At 42.5% G+C, this 12,937-nt stretch overlaps 1 pseudogene; it reads left to right on the top strand.

The window, feature by feature from the left end:
* The first annotated feature begins 8,974 nt into the window (after positions 1–8,974).
* On the top strand, positions 8,975–9,091 carry LOC116269602 (annotated as a pseudogene).
* The last annotated feature ends 3,846 nt before the right edge of the window (positions 9,092–12,937 follow it).

Genomic DNA, 12,937 nt, shown 5'->3' with positions numbered 1-12,937 from the left:
TAAGCACACTAAAGCCAAGGAATATAGGCAACCAAGTGCATCCAAAAACAAATGCCCCTGCCTGACGGCCCCATGACTCTGTCATCATAATGAGCCGTGAGCTCCAGGCACGGATGGTCCTGTGTAATTAATTACGCAGCGTCGTAAAAAGGCAGGCAGGAAAAGTCCTCTGGTCAACCAGGGAGGGCAGAGTCCTGGGGGCTGAAGAGGGTCCCGCAGGTGGAAATAAGCTCCCTAGACACCTGAGACCCACAGCATCCTTGTGTCAGGACAGGGCTAAGCTGCAAAGCCCCTGTCGCCTCCCACAGCAAGAGCAGGTAAACCTCAGTGATCCATAGCCCACCGACCAGCGTAGTTTAGAAATTGCACACATATGCACACGCACACACACACAGAGTTAGAATGCAAAGTACGCATTAACTTAATGTGGTTTTAAAATTATTAAGTAACCTTTATAAATCAATTAGAAATGTGCAACTAATATTAGTGGTGGGAGGAGGGTTCTTGAATTCTAAAGGGTAGATTCTGTTTGAGGTGTCCAAACTAAGACAAAAAATTTCACATGTGGGACTCATCCAAACCATTAGAGGGCAACCTTCACCTTTACAAGTCTTTTGAGCAATTAGTGGTGGGGGAAGGCAAGACCCTGACATGTATTGAATGGACTCTGTGTTGTAGACTAAGGCACTATGGAAGAAATAATGGTAGCTACCAAAATTAATATACAAACATTGCTAAAATGCCATTATCTATTTTGCATAGAGTGGAACTGAATCAATTTTATCTCTTGAATTTTGCTTTAGCTCTGCCTAAATTGACCTAAAGTCCTCAGTCAATTCCTTCATCCTTGGAATTTAGCCAAGGATTTGTGTTAACAGACTGTTTCGTTGCATTTTTCTATTTTCCAAATAAGTGAGTTGATGTGCGACAGGATTGTTTATGAGGGGGGATGAGTAATTCCGCAAGAACCCACCAGAGGGAGCCAAATGACTGCTTTAGAACCATTCATTCTCTGCTTTTCCTCTTTGGGAAGCTGCTTTATCAAACCCATTGAACACTCTTCTCTCCCCTCCCACCACCCGAGACACTTAAAAAATTAGAAGTAATCTCAGCACTAGAAATGCACATTCCGTATTTTCTTAGCCCACAGACTATGAACAAACAAATAATACTGCTGTGGTGAGGTATTTTAACAGTGTGAAAGTTGCCCAGTTAATAGGGAATAGAATAATTAAAGAGATCTTGGCTTAGGAAAAAAAGTGAAACGGCAGACACACAGTGAGAAAAAAATCTGGTCAAGTACGGTGACCTGCCAGGGGATAGGAGAAAATTCGAGAACCAATTAGGATTCTAAACAACTTACCCAACTGAGCATATCACTTTTCTCCTATTCTCAACTAACATTTCAAGCATCTGCTTTCAAAGGAGCCTTGACAGTGACTGTTTCTTCTTATGCTGTAATGGGGGTTAGCTCTGGTTCTGTGCTGCTTCAGACCTATGAGACCATCTGTTCAGATCAACAGCATTTGCCCACTGGCATTTGTCATGATTGGCATTCTGAAGGCCAGGATCTACTGGGGAAATGGTGTGTCTGAATTTCAGCCATGTTCTTAAAATGTCCATCCTTGGCTGGGCGCTGTGGCTCAGGCCTGTAATCCCAGCACTTTGGGAGGCCGAGGAGGGTGGATCACTTGAAGCCAGGAGTTCGAGACCAGCCTGACCAACATGGTGAAACCCTGTCTCTACTGGAAATACAAAAAGTAGCTGGGTGTGGTGGTCTGTGCCTGTAATCCCAGTTACTTGGGAGGTTGAGGTGGGAGAATCTCTTGAACCTGGGAGGCGGAGGTTGCAGTGAGCCGAGATCGTGCCACTGCACTACAGCCTGGGTGACAGAGTGAGACCCTGTCTCAAGAAAAAAAAAAAAAAGAAAAGAAAAAAAAAGAAAAAAATCCAGCCTCTTTCTTGATATTCTTACCTTTCTACCCACAACCTGAGGGGGGCTAGTGCATCTTTCCTCTCACGTGGCATACACTTTGTAATATATTATAGCTCCAATTCAATTCCATAGTTATTTTTAATCTGACTTTCCTATTAAATTATCAGTTCCCTGAGGAAAGAATTTTGTCTTAATACTCTCCCTAGCCCCAGAACCCAGCAGGATGCAAATCATATACTAGGAGTCATTCAATGTTATGCATAAATGATATCTTTATGAACAAGGTGTAAAATAATAAATAAGAACTAAGAGCCAGTGGGTATTTACATGGTGCCAGTCTTGGTCTAAGCACTAGGTGTGTTCACTCATTTCATCCTCAGAAATGCCCTGTGAAACAGGGGATAGGCACTACAAGTGTCTACATTTTTAAACTGGCAAAACTAAGGTGATGGATAAGGAGGATTAAGTAACTTGCCCAGGGACACAAGTAGTAGAAGCTGAGACTGCGATTTGAACCCCAGGAGGCTGAGGCCAGAGCCTATGCACACAACCATAAGACCATAAAGAGCCACACCAGAGAATGGAGACAGGATGGTTATGCAGGTCACAACCTGCTTAATGACTATACTCAAAGTGTGCTGATTAATTCACAACCAATAAAATATTGAGTAGAGTAACATGCTACTTACCTCAGTGTGCTAGGTAGGGCAAAAAGCTGAGCTACTGGAACAAGAGAACACCCCTTCCAAATATAATGGCTTAAAGACCAAAAAGCATGCGTTTTTCACTCATGTAATAGTCTGGGGTGAGTATTCTGTGCCAATGATCAGCTCTGCTCCATGTGGTCATCCAGGGACCCAAGATCTTCCATCCTGGGGTCCTGCCATCCCTGAGGGCCTTTCCTCTGTGTGACTGGGGCTGGGCCATACTGTGTCCAGGCTGCACCCAGCAGGAAGGCAAAAGAGACATGGGGAAGGCACACTCACTGTCTTAACGCCTCACATTTGGGGACAACTTAGTCATGTAGCCACATTTAACTGCTGGGAAATGAGGTCTTGCTGACTGGATTATTATTTGTCAAAAAAGGAGGAATAAAGTACTGATACATCTACCATGTGGATGAACCTAGAAAACATTAAGCTAAGTGAAAGAAGTCAGTCACATAGGACCACACACTGCATGATTCCCATTATATAAAACGGCCAGAGGAGGCAAATCTACAGAGCTAGAAAGTAGATTAGTGATTCTCAGGAGCTGGAGGGATGAGGAGATTGGGGGTGACAGCCAAGGGTATGGGGTTTCTTTTGAGGGTAATAAAAATGTTCTAAATGTGGTTATGTTCTAAACGTGATTGTGGTGATGGATATAGTATATTGTGAATCTACTAAATATACGAAGTCATTAAATTATACACTTCAACTAGGTGAATTGTATGATGTGCTAATTACACCTCAATATAGCTGTTAAAAAGTCATCATCAGCTAGAACAATAGGCTCAAATCAACCCGATGAAATGTATCATAGCTCCAGGGAAGAGCCAGTGGTGTCAGTGAAACTCCATTTCACAAGAACAGGAAGGGAGAGACAGGGCTGAGCAGACCCCAGAGAACTGCAGAAGGATTTCGGCATGTCATGAGCTCAGGGCGAGCTGCTGAAAGAGTTAAAGTCGCTGAATTGAAGATTGTTCTCTTGCAGTTTAACTTCCAGGGGCTGTCAGGAGCTTTACAGAGTCAACAAAGCTCCAAACTCACTATTAGGAAAAATAAACATGAAAAACTGACATCTTAACGCAGTGACTGCCAAGGGTTCAGTGTCAGAAGAGTCTAGCTGGCCTCAGGTTTTCTGACTCAGGACGTCTGCTCTCAGGCTTGGCTGTGACTTTTTTTTTTTTTTTTGAGACAGAGCCTCACTCTGTCACCCAGGCTGGAGTGCGATAGCACGATCTTGGTTCATTGCAACCTCTACCTCCCAGGTTCAAGGGATTCTCATGCCTCAGATTCCCAAGTAGCTGGGATTACAGGCGTGTACCACCACGCCTGGCTAATTTTTGTATTTTTAGAAGAAATGGGGTTTCACCATGTTGGCCAGGCTGGTCTCAAACTCCTGACCTCAGGTGATCCACCCACCTTGGCCTCCTGAAGTGCTGGGATTACAGGTGTGAGCCACCTTGCCCTGCCCCCTAGCTGTGACTTCAGTTCCTGGAGTGTGCCCATCAGGGACAGCAGAGATCAGAATGAGAAATTTCTTTAGTTTGGGGCTTTTGGGGTTAGAGGCGTGGGGTGGGGTAGATATGTCTTCATGCCAAATGGCCAGGGTTCCCGAGGACACACCAGCAAAAAAGAAAATGAGGCTGTTGGGGCCAGGAATCAAGCCTCAAGAGAAGCAAATTAAAATTGTAGCAGATACAGTATCGCTAAACACCTCTCAATCATGCTTCCTTATCTTTGGCTTTCAACACCTCCTAAAAGGTCAGTTTTACTTTTTGTCATTTGCACTCCATCCCTTAACAAAAATAACTTGAAGAGGACAGAATAGAAAATGTGACTTATAATTATTGCTCTGACTAGGTTTAGATACTACGTTTGAGCTACCTGACAGACAGAAAGACAATGAGACTATTTAAATAGTTCTCTTTTTCAGAAAGAAGAAAACATACCAAATTCTCAAGATACAAAACATCTACTGACACAGCAGCTAAACAAATTTTTGACATGATTTTTTGTTTTAAAGGATAAAATCTAGAAATGGAAAAGCATTTTTGATAAAGCATGTTTATGATTCATATATATTGCTCGGAAGTTTCTGGTGCTTTATTTCTACCAGAGATCTACATATACTAGAAATCAATGTAAACAGCTTAATTTTCCTATTATTCAGCCAACTCCACCCCCTGCTTCCAGCAATTATTTATGTCCCTGGTAGACTGTAGCACTGAGGTGACTGAAGGAAGGGATATTAGAGGATGAGAATATTAGAAGGAAGAGATATTAGAGGATGAGAATATTTGAAGGAAGAGATATTAGAGGATTAAGAAACTTAGTTGACAAGTCGAGTTTGAGACCAGCCTAGGCAACACAGGGAAACCCTGTCTCTACAAAAAATTAAATTAAAAAAAATATAGCAGGGCATGGTGGCACACGCACCCGTGGTCCCAGCTACTTGGAAGGCTAAAGTGGGAGGATCACTTGAGCTCAGGAGTTTGAGACTACAGTGAGCTATGATCACACCACTGCACTTCAGCATGGGTGAGAGGGAGACCCTATCCCAAAAAAAAAAAAGGAAAAACGAAAGAAACTTAGTTGGGAGGCAACACACATGAAATAATTTGAAATGGGAAATGGTAGAAACTGAACTACTGCCATGGGTAGCAGTTAGTCACCTTAGCTTAGTTGTGGAGGATTCCAGGAGAGATCAATGAGAACCACAGTTGTAAATAAAGACTCAGAACAAAGGTCTGGAGAGCCCATCTCAAGAATTTGGACCAGTCTCCTTCATAAAGAGGGCATGAGGCTCCCACCCATCCAAGAAAGGCTGGTCCCGTGCCAACAAGGCCAGAGAGCAGAAACAGCCAAGCCACAGGCCTCATTACAGGACAGCCGTCCCCCACAACAGATGCAGCCCCACCCAAACAAGAGAGTTTGGGGACAAAGGAGAGCTAAATCCCCTGGCCATCCCTGATCCCCCACCCCCATTTCAGCATCACTGGGGCCTCAAAGGGGCCAGGTGGCATTGGGGGCAGTTCTGCCATCAGCCCCTGGGAACTGGCATTTTTTAATCTGCTCAATTAGGAATGTAACAACGTCTCACTTCCATTCGCCAGGCTGGCAGGGAGGGCGTGCAGACAGCCAAATGCGCTTAGTGTTGCTGAGCAAAAGTGGAGGAAATTCAACAGAAATGCAACCTCTGGCCGGGTCCGGCAGCTCATGCCTGTAATCCCAGCACTTTGGGAGGCCGAGGCAGGCAGATTACTTGAGGTCAGGAGTTCAAGATCAGCCTGGCCAACATGGTGAAACCCCATCTCTACTAAAAATACAAAAAATTAGCTGGGGGAGGCAGGTGCCTGTAATCCCAGCTACTTGAGAGGCTGAGGCGGAAGAATCACTTGAACCTGGGAGGTGGAGGTTGCAATGAGCTGAGATCACACCACTGCACTCCAGCCTGGGTGACAGAGTGAGACTCCATCTCAAAAAGAAGAGAAAAGCAACCTCCTTCAGAAAGAGAGCCACTGGCTGACAAAACACCCAGAGGTGCCCAGCTCTCCTTTCCGGCCCTCCATGTTTGACCATGACTGCAGGACTGTGACGGTCAAGGGTGTCTCTCTTTTCCTCACCTCTAAATCAGGATAGTAATAGACAGTGATTGCTTTTGCAAAGATTAAGGCAATGCATGTAATGTGCTCAGGCCCAATACCTGTATAGAGCAGGCACAAGTTTAGCTGCTAGGATGCGGCTGATTTCCAGCATTTTTGTTCTTCCCTCTGGCATTTTTAGTCCCTCCACTCCTGGAGGCCACATTCAGACTAAGTCTCTCCTGAGATGCAAGGAGAGAAGGTTCAAATACACTACCATGAAATCGCTCTGCACATCAATGTCTCAGCAACAAGTCAAGCTGTTGCCTGAAAATGTCTGGAAGTTGATGGAGCTTTTTCATGAAACCCAAGGGTGTGGCTTCCAGGACTGCAATGTGCAGCGGCATCATTTACAGGGCTTGCTCACCCTCTTTTGCTCTGTGCCTCACCAAGAAAAAGTGGGGTTGTGGGGGAAGCTGTTTTTATACCCTGGAGGCTCAACCTGTCCTCCCCTACTTCCACCCCTGGTCTTCTTTCTTTTGCAGCTCTCAGCACATCAATTAACCATCCCGATGCCAAGGGTCTGTGCCACGCAGAATAACGGCCCCCAAATATGGCCACACCCAAATCTCTGGAACATGTGACTATGCTAGGTGACAAGGCACAGGGAGATTAAGGTTGCAGATGGAATTCAGGTCACTAATTAGCTGCCTTTAAAATAGATGATCCTGGGTGATCCTGGGGGCACTAAGAAATCATGGCATTCTTAAAAGACAAAAAGGAAGGAAGAAGGAGATGTGACTGGGGGAAGAGATAGTCCAGGGATGCAATATTACTGGGCTTTGAAGATGGAGGAAGAGGCCACAAGCCAAGGAATGTGAGAGGCCTCTAGAAACTGAAAGACAAGGAAACAGATCTCCGTGGGTCTCCCGTAGAGCCTCCAGATAGAAAGGCAGCTCTGCTGACACTCAATTATAGTCCGCTGAGACCCAAGTCAGACTTTTAAAATTGATAATTTTTAATTTTCCGTTATTTGTTTATTTATGTATTTATTTTTGGAGAGACAGAGTCTCACTTTGTTGTCCAGGCTGGTCTCAAACTCCTGGCTTTAAGGGATCCTTCTGCCTTGTCCTCCCAAAGTGCTGCAATTACAGGCCAGAGCCACTGCATCCCAGCCTTCATGTCAGACTTTTAATCTACAAAACTGTAACATAAGGCCCCGGACTATAATCCCAGCACTTTGCAAGGCTGAGGCCAGCAGATCACTTGAGTTCAGGAGTTTGAGGCCAGCCTGGCCAACATGGCGAAACCCCACCTCTGCCAAACACAAAAATAAGTCGGGTGTGGTGGTGCGCACCTGTAATCCCAGCTGCTCTAGAGGCTGAGGCACGAGAATCACTTGAACACGGAAAGTGGAAGTTGCAGTGAGCCGAGATCGTACCACTAGACTATAGCCTGGGCGACAGAGTGAGACTGTCTCAAATAAACAAACAAAAAACCTGTAACATAATACATTTGTGTTGTTTTATTTGTGGTAATTTGCTACAGAAGCTGCAGAAAACTAATACAGGTCTTTCATCATATGGTGACATCCATTCTGTCCCCCAAGATGTATTTCTTACAGAGGTGGCACGTGCCATCCCCTTGATGTTTCTTTTGCCTTGCATAACAGGCTGGTCAAATCCTGCTAAGCCCCTACGCCTGTGGACAGGGGTAAAATGTGTCATCCTCCACAGGACCCATCACTGAGAGTCTGTGCTAGAGAGTAGGGAATGGCCAAAGAGAGCCAGGCATGGTGGAACCTGGAATCCCAGTTACCCAGGAGGCTGAGGTGGGAGGGTCACTTGAGGCCAAAAGTTTGAGAACAACCTGGGCAACATAGCAAGACTCCACCTCTAAAATAAATTTAAACATTTAAAATTTAAGAAATGAAGAATGGCCAGGAAGGAGAGATTGAACAGACAGGTGCGGGTATGTTTCTGGGTTGCCAAGCATACCCACATTCCTCATGATAAACCTTCAGTGCTCCCCAGTCTCTTCAACACCACAAACCCCATAGGCCCCAAGGTTTAAGAGACTATACATGTGTCCATTTAAAGCTAATTTTCCTAACTTTGTTACTCAGAGATACACATGACTTCCAACCAAAGCCTGTGATTAGCATGATGTTGCCAGAGCTATCACAATGAGTTCACAGAATTCCAGGTCAAAACAAGGCCAGGAAGCTTTAGAGATCCTGCCCAGTCCTATTCGCAGTAAACAGTTCATTTCTCTAAGTGTTTAATGTTGAAAATTATTGGTTTAGCCCCATTACCATCTCCATGGCTTCCTGAAGTTCCCAGACTTAGAACTATCGAAAGATATTTTATTTATGTGATCCATTCACATCCAGAACTTTACTCTTTAGTACCTAACTCTTTTCACCCAAGTGTTATTTCTGAGTGCCCTTCAACGCTGTGGCTGGTGGGATGGTTTCTTTTTTTTTTTAACTGTATTGGGAGATTCACTTCAAGGTCAGCTTAGATTCTGAGCTGGAGTATATAGCAATGTCAGTATCTATTGTGAGCCTTGGGGATCACATAATCGGATAAAGAAGCTTTCTCCAGTCTGTCCCTGAAAGAAAAAGGCTAAAAACATATCCCCCAGAGTCTCCTTTTATGGACCATATGCTTCCACTCCATAAAGAGTTAAAGCACATGCTTCTTGCCAATGGAAATGTAAACTCTTAGAACCACAGTGGGGAATAGTTCAGCATTAAATCTACTGAAGACATCCACATCCTTAGACAGATGCAAAAAATAAATTCTCTTTTGCAAGCCAGAGCTCATTGTGCAGTATGAGCTTTGATACATATAAGAAGGAACATTATGAAAAGAAGAAGAAAAAGATACGCATGTCCTATGAACCAGAACTTCCACTCCTAGGTTTATCCTCAAAGAAATGTCTGCACATGCATGCACCAAGAAACGTGTAAGACTGTTCACAGCAGCTTTATTCCTAATGGTCCAAACTGGAAACATCTATGGGAAAATGATAGATAAATAATGTTGCATTCATACAATGCAACACTATACAGCGATTAATGAATTTTGCCACATGCAACAACATGGAGGCACCTCCCATTTATAGTGTTTTTTAAAAAAAGAAAGCAGATACAAAGAAATGCTCTATGATTCTATTTCCATAAAGTTCAAAAGGTAGATAAAATCCTCATGTTTAAGGATTCAGACTTAGGAGACAACATTCTGAAGAAAAGCAAGGAAACAGTGACCATAGAAGCTTGACAGTCATTATTCTTGGAGACGACAAAGGGGATGGTGATTGAGGGGGATATAAGAGGGATTTCTGGGCACTGGCAGTATTCTAGCTCTTGAGCTTGGTGGTGCTTGTCTTGTGATAAATCCTTGAGTTGTGCATTTCATACATTTTTCTGTGTGCTGTATTTCAAAATTTTTTTACAGCTTAAAATTTTTCTTCTGAACTATTTCTCTAAAAGCAAATTCCTTGTATTAAATTTTCTATTTTTTGATTTTCCATTATAAAATATAAGCATGAGCATAATAGAATATTTGAAAAAAATTAGAAAAGTGGGGGAGAAAATTATCTCTAATTCTTTTTCCCAAAGACAAAATGCTATGAACATTTTGGTATATTTCTTTCCATCTTTTTTCTATCACTAGCTTTTGATGTGCTTTTTTTCATTTTAGGTGGCCATTTTAATTCAAATCTACATTTTAATATTTTTCACTTAACATTATCTCGTCAACATTTTAAAAGTTATTATAAGCCCTCTGCATGATTATTTTCATGACCATGCATGTCATTTAATAGTGCATCATTAAATGACTTATCCACTTAAACAGGATTTAGGTTGTATCCTCATTTTGTTTATAAATAGTGTCATTGTAGAGCTTTTTGCATACAGTGCTTTCCGTATTTCAAATTATTTCCTTAGAACTGACCCCTAGAAATGGAGTTTCTGGGGCCAAAAATAGTACCTTTATAAGGTTCTTAGTAAAAAGCACATCCTTTCTACCAGGTCAGAATTCAAGGAGCTTAATGAGTTTGAACAGGCTTACAATGGGTCCATTTAGAACAGTCCCTTGCAGAACTGAGCAAACTGGTCTACAGCATCGAGCACACCCTTTCCCTAACTGCTATTCCAGCCCAGTGATACCACTCAGATTGAGGTGATGCCCCTTCATCTGCCTTCCCACTGAGATGTATAGCTTAGGTGTACTTAGGTCACCCAGTCAAACTCCCTAAAAGGGCAGAGCTTTAAGTTCATCAGTAAGTCCCTAATGCCAGCACAGCAATTCCAACAAGATTTTAGAGTCTTCATTATAAAATGAGAATATTCATGCCTATTTTGAAGGGATGTATGTGAGTATAAATGAGATTGTGCATGAAAAGTGTTCTGGATAGTGTCTACCACATAACAAAGACTCTACAGACCTGTGGCTCTTCCTTTTCTCTTCGAGCTCATCTTTCTTCCCCAGTGGTGACAGGATCAAGGCAGAGAGAAAAAAAGGAGGAAAATATTCAGGAAATAAAATAATGCCATATAAATTATGACTTTTGAATAAATTTTATGAGGAGGCAACATTTGTGGAATGTAGGCACTGACCCGAAATCTTGCATTTACTTGGATTGCTACCACTCCTGAAACCATTACCATTTGAGTCCTTCTTAGACGCTAAGGAATTGTCACCAGAAGGCAGAATCATTTGCTTCTCCACAGTTTGGTTTGGAGTAGTGTTTCTCCAAAAGTGGTTATTGGACCATGTTAGAATCACCTGGTATATTAAGTTAAGAAAAGCTAGAGGCTGTAACAAACAGTCCCCAAATTTCAGTAGCTGACAGCATAAACATGTAGTTATTGCTCATTACATAGCTCTGTGACTGTTGCAGATTGTAAATGGTGATCTTCCCTACACACTCATTCAGGGGCACAGTTTTCCTTCCATCTAATGTCTCTGCCATCACTCAGGGCATTCAGAGTCCTCTCTGGGATCCTCTGTACAAAGGTGGCAGATGACAAGAGGAGAAAAAGCCAACTTAGAGGATTTCAAGAGTGGTTTTAGGGACTAATGTTAGAAGTGATGTACATCACTTTTGCCTACATTCCATTGACCTGGACTCAATTACACAGTCCAACACAGCTGCAAGAAAGGCTGGAAGCTGTAGATTAGCTCTATACAAGAGAAGAAGGAAAAAATTTAGTGATCTCATTGCATATCTAGGGTGCTTATAAAAAATTATGCTTTTTCAAAAATTATGTATACACATAAATATACATGTATGTGTATGCATATACACACATATAGACATGTATGTGTATGCATATACATATGATGCATACATACACATATATAATGTATATATGTATATTTTATATATATATAATGTTTTTTCCTGATGCCACTAGACCCACCAAATCATAATCTCTAGGGCCTAAAAACGTGAAGTTAAAGCTGATGACTTTTATAGGTACTGAAGTTGGAGCACTGGCCCAAAGATGGCTCTGAAGGTTCCAGCACTAACAGTAACACCTCCTCTTTTCTAAAGTCTGTCATTGTCATTGGTCTTACCTTAAATACCAGGCTGAGTCCCGAGAGCATTTTTTGCAAATCTTTCAGAAGTTGCAACAACTGTAGCATGAGGATTCTCAGGATGGTTTGCCCCCAGTGCTAAGACTGCAACATCCCAGTAAGGATGTGAGTGAGCATGGTGTTTACCAAGTCTTTTTCTCGCCAGTTTTATTCTTACTCAAACAAAGGGAATACTGTGGGGCTTCACTGAGTGACACAAATAGAAGCTAGCCCACACAACTAAGATCTGTTTGCTTTAGGGACACTGTTCAGGTCACTTTTCATTTTATGGGTACATCATTTTATGGGGGCACATGGAAGAGGTTTCCGTCTGATGTCAGTACTGCAAACAGTTGTTCTTCTATGAGAAACCAGTTTACTTTTATCTTAGACCCCGTGAATCATGACATTTATTGTGGTTCTTCTTTGCATTGGGAACAACTAGGAGGTTTGGAGCCAAACTTTAGAGCATCTCTAGCAAATGTACAGAAATTAATTCCAGTTACATTTTATTTTTTCTACTTTCACTCCAAATATTCTCATTTACTTATTTTCTGATCCTGTTAAAGGATACATATTTGCACATACTACTTAATATCTATTTTGAATGAGCACTGTATAAATAGATTTTTAACTGTTGAATATGATATTTCAGGTGTGGTGGCTCATGCCTGTAATCCCAGCACTTTGAGAGGCTGAGGCAGGTGAATTGCCTGAGCTCAGGAGTTCAAAATCAGCCTGGGAAACATGGTCAAACCCTGTCTCTACCAAAAATTAGCTGGGCTTGGTGACTAGTGCCTGTGATCCCAGCTCCTCGGAAGGCTGACATGGGAGGATGGCTGGAGCCTGGGAATTTGAGTCTGTAGTGAGCTGTGATTATGCCACTGCACTCCAGCCTGAGTGACAGAGTGATACCCTGTCTCCAAAAAAAAAAAAAAAAAAAAAAAAGATATTGTGACAGAAAAATGAAGAGAACAGGTCCTTGGTCTTTTGACCATATTTTAGCCCAAGGAAAATTCTTCCCATAAATGGCACACATGAAGCCTTAATCACTGGGTTTGACCCTGTACTAACTGAGCTTCCTTAGAGATCTCAGAATAGATTCATTAATTAAAACCGCAT

The sequence above is a fragment of the Papio anubis genome, chromosome 11, assembly GCF_008728515.1.
Source record: "Papio anubis isolate 15944 chromosome 11, Panubis1.0, whole genome shotgun sequence".
NCBI lineage: Eukaryota > Metazoa > Chordata > Mammalia > Primates > Cercopithecidae > Papio > Papio anubis.
Note: the sequence above shows the minus strand (reverse complement) of the source record. Positions and strands in the feature narration are given on the sequence as shown.